This window comes from Myxine glutinosa, chromosome 11 (assembly GCF_964187855.1).
Source record: "Myxine glutinosa chromosome 11, kmMyxGlut1.1, whole genome shotgun sequence".
NCBI lineage: Eukaryota > Metazoa > Chordata > Myxini > Myxiniformes > Myxinidae > Myxine > Myxine glutinosa.
The window spans coordinates 57,873,530-57,881,996 of NC_136271.1; positions in this window are offsets into that span (position 1 = coordinate 57,873,530).

Below are 8,467 nucleotides of genomic sequence, written 5' to 3' on the forward strand. Positions count from 1 at the left end.
TGTTCAGCGGAGAAGACTGCACCAGTGCCTTCAAAGGGAAGGGAAAAGTCGGGCCCTTGAAAAAGCTGGAGAAGAATCCCAGGTTTCACAGGGCATTCGGTGAATTTCACAGGGTATTTAGAAAAATAAAACTTTGTGTTAACGTCTGTGTAGACGGACCTTAATATGAGTCTATTATTTCGTAAAACTGTGATTATTTTGTAAATAAAGCACTAATTAGCATACTAGTATACCATAGACACATGTAATCATGTTATGAATAGTTCTATCATGATCTATGCCCTTCAAAACATGGGTCTAGACACCTTCATTTTTCAATTATCTGCAATATTGGCTGAGATATGTCAAAAATCGTTTTTTTGATAATGGCAGCAGTAATTTGCATAAAAATGGTATGTGGGACATTGTTTCAGCTTGGGGCCATAGCTAGTCATTTTCTACACATTTTTTCCAATCTAGAAACACTGATTAGAAGTATATCTCCGGGGGGTGCAGGGGGACCTAGTCTTTTTTTGATAATGGCAGCAGTAATTTGCATAAAAATGGTATGTGGGACATTTTTTCAGCTTGGGGCCATAGCTAGTCATTTTCTACACATTGTTTCCAATCTAGAAAAACTGATTAGAAGTATATCTCCGGGGGGTGCAGGGGGACCTAGTCTTCCTACTAGACTATTCAGGTTTCCATTCAGAACAACCAGGTCAGTTTTGCCCCCTGCATGAAAAGCAGCCCAAACGGTCACCCCACCAACTCCAGCTTGGACTCTTGGCACTATACAATCTTTGTTGTAGGCTTCATGCACTTGAAAGCACACTCGGACGTGGCCATCTTGACGATAGACCAGAAATCTAGACTCATCACTGAAGATCACATAATTCCAGTGTCCTGGCTGCCATTGACGGTGCTCTCTGGCCCACTGCAATCGGCGCTGGCGGTGTTGTCTGGTCAGGCGTGGCTTTCTCAGGGGACGCCTGGCACGATAGCCTGCTTGAAACAGTCGTTGGTTGACTAGCCTTCTGGATACAGGCACATTTGTCAGTTGCTGCCACTCAGCCCTAAGCCGATTAGCTGACTTGTTACGGCCATTGCGGACTAACCGGTGCAGCTGGCGATCATCCCTCCTTGTGGTTCTGCGGGGACGTCCTGGCCTCGATATTGGAGTAGGGACACCCCTCTGAGCATTTCGTTTCAGGATCTTTGACACCTGACCTTGAGTGATGCCATATTGCCGAGAAATAGCACGTTGTTTCATGCCGTAATTTCGTAAAGCCACCACTCTATGACAAACAGCATTGTCGAGTTGACGGACCATCTCCAGAGGAAGCGGCAATAACTTTTGGAGACGTGCAGCAGTTGTTTTCCACTAATACAGAACGCAACAACCCTTGTATACCCGACTGTGAAGCCAATCGTCAAATGCACCTGTCCGTACATTTTGCCATGCCACCTGTGATATAATCCTGTTGTTGACTTCTTGCTGCGACAGACAATCAGTGACATGGTTCTTTTAACAAATAAATCACCAAAGTGTAAAAGAAACTCACCAGATTGATATACTGAGTTAAGAAAGTAAACCCAAGTCAAGAAAAAAAAAATATTCCATATTAAATGCCAAGTCTGTATATACCTGTCAGCAATGGGTGTGGCTGAAACAGCCGAATCCACTAATTAGAAGGGGGTGTCCACATACTTTTGGTCATGCAGTGTACCTACAAAGGGTTGGATTAATAATAATAATCCACAAAATGAACCTTTTTTTTTTCTTTTATTTTTTGTTGGCTAAAACACTCCATGACACTCACTGATGAACCTCTGAAAGTTTGACGAAGATCCGTTCAGCCATCTCTGGAGAAAAATGGTGACACACAGACAGACAAGCATGTCATAGTATCGACTAGTGGAGCACCTGTGGGAAACCCACGGGGATAGACGTCTATGACATTTGGACATCTTTAGTTCGATACTGTACGTAGAGTTTTACAAAACGGTTACTGGCAAATAATCAGAACCAGAAATGATGTAATCTACACAATTTATTTACTTCACATAATATGTGAATGGGGCCTGGTGTTGGCTTAGCGGTTAGGGTGCCGGCCTGGGATCTTAGGATCCTGGGTTCGAATCCCAGTCTATCGCTAAATTAACGCCAGGGGGGTTGACTCAGCCTGTCATCCTTCCGAGGTCGGCAAATTGAGTACCAGCTTGCTGGGATGAATGATCCCGGTGTGTACCCCGATTTAGAATAGGTACACAGTATCCCTGCGCATCATAAGAGGTGACGAAGGGTTGGCGTCAGGAAGGGCATCCGGCCATAAAAAAAACTGCCTCAAACAGGGAACCATGATTGTCATGGGGCCTGCAAGGCTAACCCCTGCTCTAGCGGGGAAAAATGGCCTTAAAACGATCATTATTGCTTCCGGTCCGGTATGAAGAGGCGCAGGCGTCACATGCTCGCCGCTTCTTCGACCGGGCCACTGTCAGTTGCTTTCTTTTTTGGTGGTCGTGCGGATTATTTGGCCATTGAGTCTGCCCTCTGCATAGCCCCGGCTCTGCTCCCTGCTTCGCCTGCCCGGCTCCTTCGCCTGCTCGCTGTTTCCTCGGGCGCGCTCTCGTGGGTTGTGACCATCGCAGCGGTTTGGTGGCGGTTTCCTGCCGTGATCTAGATTTGTAGCGGCGGCGGTCGATTTCCGCTGCATTTGCCGCTTTGCCGTGATCAACCTTGGCCTCGTGATCGTCTCTTTGCTCCTGCCTGCCCTCTGCTTGGTCCCGGCTCTGCTCCTGGCTTCACCTACCTGGCTCCTTCGTTTCCTCGGGCCCGCTCTCGTGGGTTGGGACCATTGTTTCACCTCCTCAACCTTGGCCTCGTCTCGTCTCTCTGCCCCTGCCTGGCATGGCTCTGCGGTACTCCGCCGCAAGGCTCCTTCTGCTCAATACCCGCTCCACCCCATCATGCATCTCTGCCATCAAATCAAATGGACTCCTCCGACGACCCAGGTACATTCACCGTGGCTCCGGTCGTAAGTTTGTTTATCTGCAATCAGGTCACTCCATCCCCGTCCTCTGGTCGGCTCAGCGCACTCTCACTCTTCGTCCCAGCGCACCTGGTCACAGCAACGCACACGATCGCACCTCCTGCCTACGAACCCTGGCTAAATCACCTGAATTCATCCCTGCTGTTCAAAACAACATCAAGCTCACCCTGTTCAACACCCGGTCCCTCAACAACAAATGCCTCATCCTGAACTAATACATCCTGGATAACAAACTGGACTTTCTCTGTCTCACCGAAACCTGGCAACAACCTCTGGACTACTACACACTCAACCTCACCACACCCAATGGATATTCCTACGTCAATAAACCACGCTCGGAGGGCCGAGGTGGTGGAATTGCCGTTATCCACCGTCAAGACATAAAGACCAACCTCATCTCCATATCATCTGCTCCATCATTTGAACACCTGGCTTTTAAACTCTCTGGTCGCACGCAGTCAGTCATGGCTGTCGTCTACCGCCCGCCCAAACCCCACCCATCATTCCTGTCTGACTTCTCCTACTTTCTGACCCAGCTATGTTCCCTCTCCCCCTCAATCCTCCTCCTAGGTGATTTCAATATCCACATGGACTCCACTGACTCCACAATAACCACTGACTTCACTGATTTACTCACCTGCTTTAACCTCACTCAACATGTCGACTTTCCTACCCATATCCGTGGTCACATTTTGGACCTTGTCTGCTCCACTGGATTAAATTTGCACCATCTCTCTGGCTCCGACCTCACCCTCTCTGACCACTTAGACATCACTCTGACCATCAACATCCCCGCCCCAACACCAAGGCATTATCGCACTATCAACTTCCGTAAGCTAAACGCTCTTTCACCTACCTCATTCTCATCCACCCTCTCTGAAAAAATGTCCACTTCTCCCTTCATTGACCTCCACACCCCTTCCGACCTCACTGACTACTACAACCACACTCTCTCCTCCTGCCTTGACCAGCTTGCGCCTGTAAAAACCAAAACAGTTTCTTTCACCCATTCTGCTCCCTGGTTTACCCCTGAACTCCGCCTGATGAAAACTCGTGCTCGCCAACTTGAAAGACTCCGCAATAAAACGGGTCTCACAGTTCACTCCCAAGCCTACAAGGACCACCTACAACACTACAAAGATGCCCTCTCCCACGCCCGCTCCGCCTACTACTCTCAAATTATCCACTCTGGCTCCGGAAACCCAAAAGCACTCTTCTCGACAATAAACAAACTCCTCCGCCCCCTGAACACCACCACCCAGTCATTCACAATAGACAACTGCATCTCCTTCCTCTCTTTCTTCCAACGCAAAATTGACGACATCTACAACAGCTTGACCACCGCCGCACCCGCTCCCCCTCCAACCACCTGCCCCCCCTTGTCCTGCCATCCCCTGTCTCGGTTCTCCCCAATCTCCCCTACTGACCTCTCTGAACTCCTCATAGGAATGAAAACTGCCACCTGCACTCTTGACCCCATCCCCTCCAGCTTTGTCAAGGCCTCCCTCCTCTCTCTCCACTTATCATTGCAACAATAAACTCCTCCCTGTCTACAGGCATCGTCCCACCTTCCCTCAAAATTGCTGCTGTTACCCCCATTCTAAAAAAACCTGGTCTAAACCCTGACACCCTAAATAACTTCAGACCCATCTCCAACCTACCCTTTCTGTCAAAAGTTTTGGAACGCGCTGTAGCCACTCAACTCAAACATCATCTCTCTGCCAATAACCTGTATGAAACATTCCAATCCGGATTCCGCTCCAACCACAGTACTGAAACTGCTCTCCTCAAAATCACAAACGACCTTCTCCTCTCCTCTGACGCTGGCAACCTCAACATTCTCGTCCTCCTCGACCTCAGCGCTGCCTTTGACACCATCGATCACACCATCCTCCTCACCCGACTTGAATCCACCTTTAACATTACCGGCACTGCCCTCTCTTGGATTAAATCATACCTCTCTGACAGACGCCAGTTCATCTCCATCAATAACTGCAAATCCCCCACTGCTCCCCTCCCCCAAGGTGTCCCCCAAGGTTCAGTTCTTGGCCCCCTCCTCTTCATCCTTTACCTGTCCCCCCTCGGTCACTTAATCCGCCGTCATGTTCTCCAATTCCACTGCTTCGCCGATGACATCCAGCTTTTCATCTCCACCAAGTCCATCGCCACCGACACCCACTCTATCCTGACAAACTGCATCACTGAAATAAAATCCTGGCTTCAAATCAACTTCCTCAAGCTTAACTGTGATAAATCTGAAATAATCATCATTGGCCCAAAAACGCTCACAAAATCCACCCATAACTTTGCCCTCAACATCGACGGTATCCCAGTATCCACCTCCCCTCACATCCGGAATCTTGGCGTCATCTTTGACCAAACCCTTTCCTTCGACAAATACACTAAACAGATCACAAAGTCAGCCTTCTTTCACCTGAAATACATTGCCCGTCTCCGCTCATCCCTCTCCTCCACGGCTGCAGAAACCCTCATCCACGCCTTCATCACCTCCCGTCTGGACTCCTGCAATAGCCTCCTCTATGGTTCACCCTAAAAAATCACCAATAAACTCCAATACATTCAGAACTCCGCTGCCCGTCTACTCACCCATTCCCGGACCCGTGACCACATCACCCCCGTCCTTTACAAGCTTCACTGGCTCCCCATCCCCCAGAGAATCCAGTACAAAATCCTCCTCTTGACATACAAAGCCCTCCATAACCTGGCCCCATCCTACCTGGCTGACCTCCTCTCCAGACACACTCCCACCCGCAACCTCCGCTCTGCTGGTACCAACCTCCTAATCCCCTCCATCCGGACCAAATTCAGATCCTGGGGGGACAGGGCCTTCTCCATCGCTGCTCCCACCCTCTGGAACTCACTACCTCACACCATCAGAGACTCCTCCTCACTCACCACATTCAAAACATCACTAAAGACCCACCTGTTCTACACTGCATTCAACATTCAACCCACAGCATTTAACCCCTGACTATCTCTTCTCCTTCTCCCTCCTTTTGCTTTAAATATTTCCCTATTGATTCTTGTCTTTTTGCAATTGTTGTTTTCATGTATTGTTATGCATTATGTTTTCCACTCTGTCAAAGCGCCTTTGGGCTTCTGGAAAAGCGCTATACAAAATAAATGAATTATTATTATTATCATTCATTCATTCACATAATATGTGAATACATGTCCATACACATGGGAAATACAGTTTGTAATGTGTAATTACACATAATGTAAAATGTGACTTCAAGACCTCAAATCCGTGAGGGATGCTGAATAGACCTTATATCATAGCCCTCAATTTTATATAAAATGCATTTTTGTCTAAAAATGAAAACGCTAATTTTCGTCCAATTTTCTTCTGGTTCTTTGCAACTGAGTCTTGAACTATCTCAGTGACTATGAAACTATAACAATGGGACTGTGTCACCAATATGCCTCCGCATAGTCCTACATGGGTAGATGCCATCATTCACTGTCCTAAAAATAAACAAGTTTAATTTAAATCCTTTCAGCTATTTTCAAGTATCACATTTTCACCAGCTATGACAGGTTTCACATCGATTGGTGAAGCAGTTTCAGAGAAGGGATTTTTTTTAATATCGGCTTTCAAGCTAATATTGCTGCCATAAGTCATGACATATGACTTTAAAAATGTACACTCTGCATATGTATGGGTAGGGGATCACGTTTGTGAAATTTTGTGTTGATCGGATAAGGTTCATTGATCGGATATGTGGTGTTAGACGATATTTGTAAAATTTCGCATCGATAGGGTGAGGAGTTTAAGAGATATAATTATTTAATATTTTCCTTCAATCCAATATGGCTGCCACACCATGTGACCAATGATGTTTTCTTGATAATCTTTTAATCGCCATGCCAAGTGAATGACACACATAAAGTTTCGAGTCAATCCATTTGGTCGTTTGGAAGAATATGTTTTTTTAAGGTTTTAGCTTAAATCAAATATGTCTGCCAAACCATGTGACCTATGATGTCATAAATTTAATATTCCAATACAAATTGGTCATAGATCATGTGCATGCAATTTCAGATTTTTAGGATAAGGAATTCGATTCAAACATTTTTGGCTGGTATACCACTTCACCTATGATGTCACCATTATCATGCTTTGGTTCCCCATTGGGAGTACTTGACAATGTGTCACGTTTCAATTTTTTCCATTCAGCAGTTTCCAAGAAATAAAATTTTAATTTGCGTTTGTTTTAATCCAAGATAGCTGCCATACCACATGACCTATGACGTCACAATTATCAGAAAAAAAACATTCTGCATGGGTGTCGCTCCTACCCTGAAAGTTTCGTCTCAATCGGACATATGGGTTTTTTTTTTGGTTTTTTTTGTATACAAGATCGAGGCTCGTGAAAGAGCGAACATTAATCACACAGAAAGACAAACAGACACACAAAACAAATAACATCGGGAGCGGTAGACAAGATGGGGAGAGAGGGGGAAGGACACAAACACAACATTTGAGAGCAGGGACCGAGAGACATGGAGACATCGAGAGAACTGTGGGAGGGAGAGGGCTTTGGGGGGGAGGCATGGGAAGGGGGGGGGGGGGGGGTGGGAGAGGTATAAAACATATGGACACTGCCAAGACTTCCAGGAAAGAAGTTGGAATTTCAAACAAGGTGGATCTGGGGTGAATTAGTGGGGGTAGAAAAGATCAAGGTTTTGGATGGGGGAAGATAAGAGATGGTGGTGAACAGCTGTTTTAAAGACCTGGAGGGAGGAGTGTGATTGAAGTGAGTGAGGGAGTTTGTTCCAGAGGTGGGAGAAAAGAGGAATGAAAGAGTGAAAGTGAGCAGAGCCGAGATTTCGGCAGTTTAACCATCAGAGGGTGGCTGGCAGATCTTGTGCGACCTGTAGGAATATTTGGGGGACAGAGCACAGAGAGAGCTGGGGGAGCAAGGCCGGAGAGGAGTCGGTAGAAGACAGAAAGACCACCTACCTGCCTGCGGTGAGTGAGTGAAAGGCCCTCAGAGATAGCTTCATCGCGGGAGATTCCAATGATTCTGAAAGCTTTGGATTCAACAGCGTGAAGCCTGGTTGCTGAGAAAAACGAGTTTATCCCATATGGACGGACGTACGGACAACCCGAAAACACAATGCCCCCGGCCACCTTCAGGGGCGGAGGCATAAAAAGAAATCAGATATCGAATTAGAGCTTAGATAAAGCCGGGAGAGAGTCAGAAAGCATGATCCTTACAAAAGAGGCTTCTGAGGCCTCAGAGTTATGCGGTGCAACCAAAATGGTAGATATTTGATTTTGAAGCCGCTCCCTGAACAGACGGAAAGACAGACTGGAGGAGAGTATTGTCGTCGACATTATTGTAAGGACGGTTTGAACAGCATTGCTGATTCCAAGTAACATTGAGGGTATTTAATTGTTAACCACA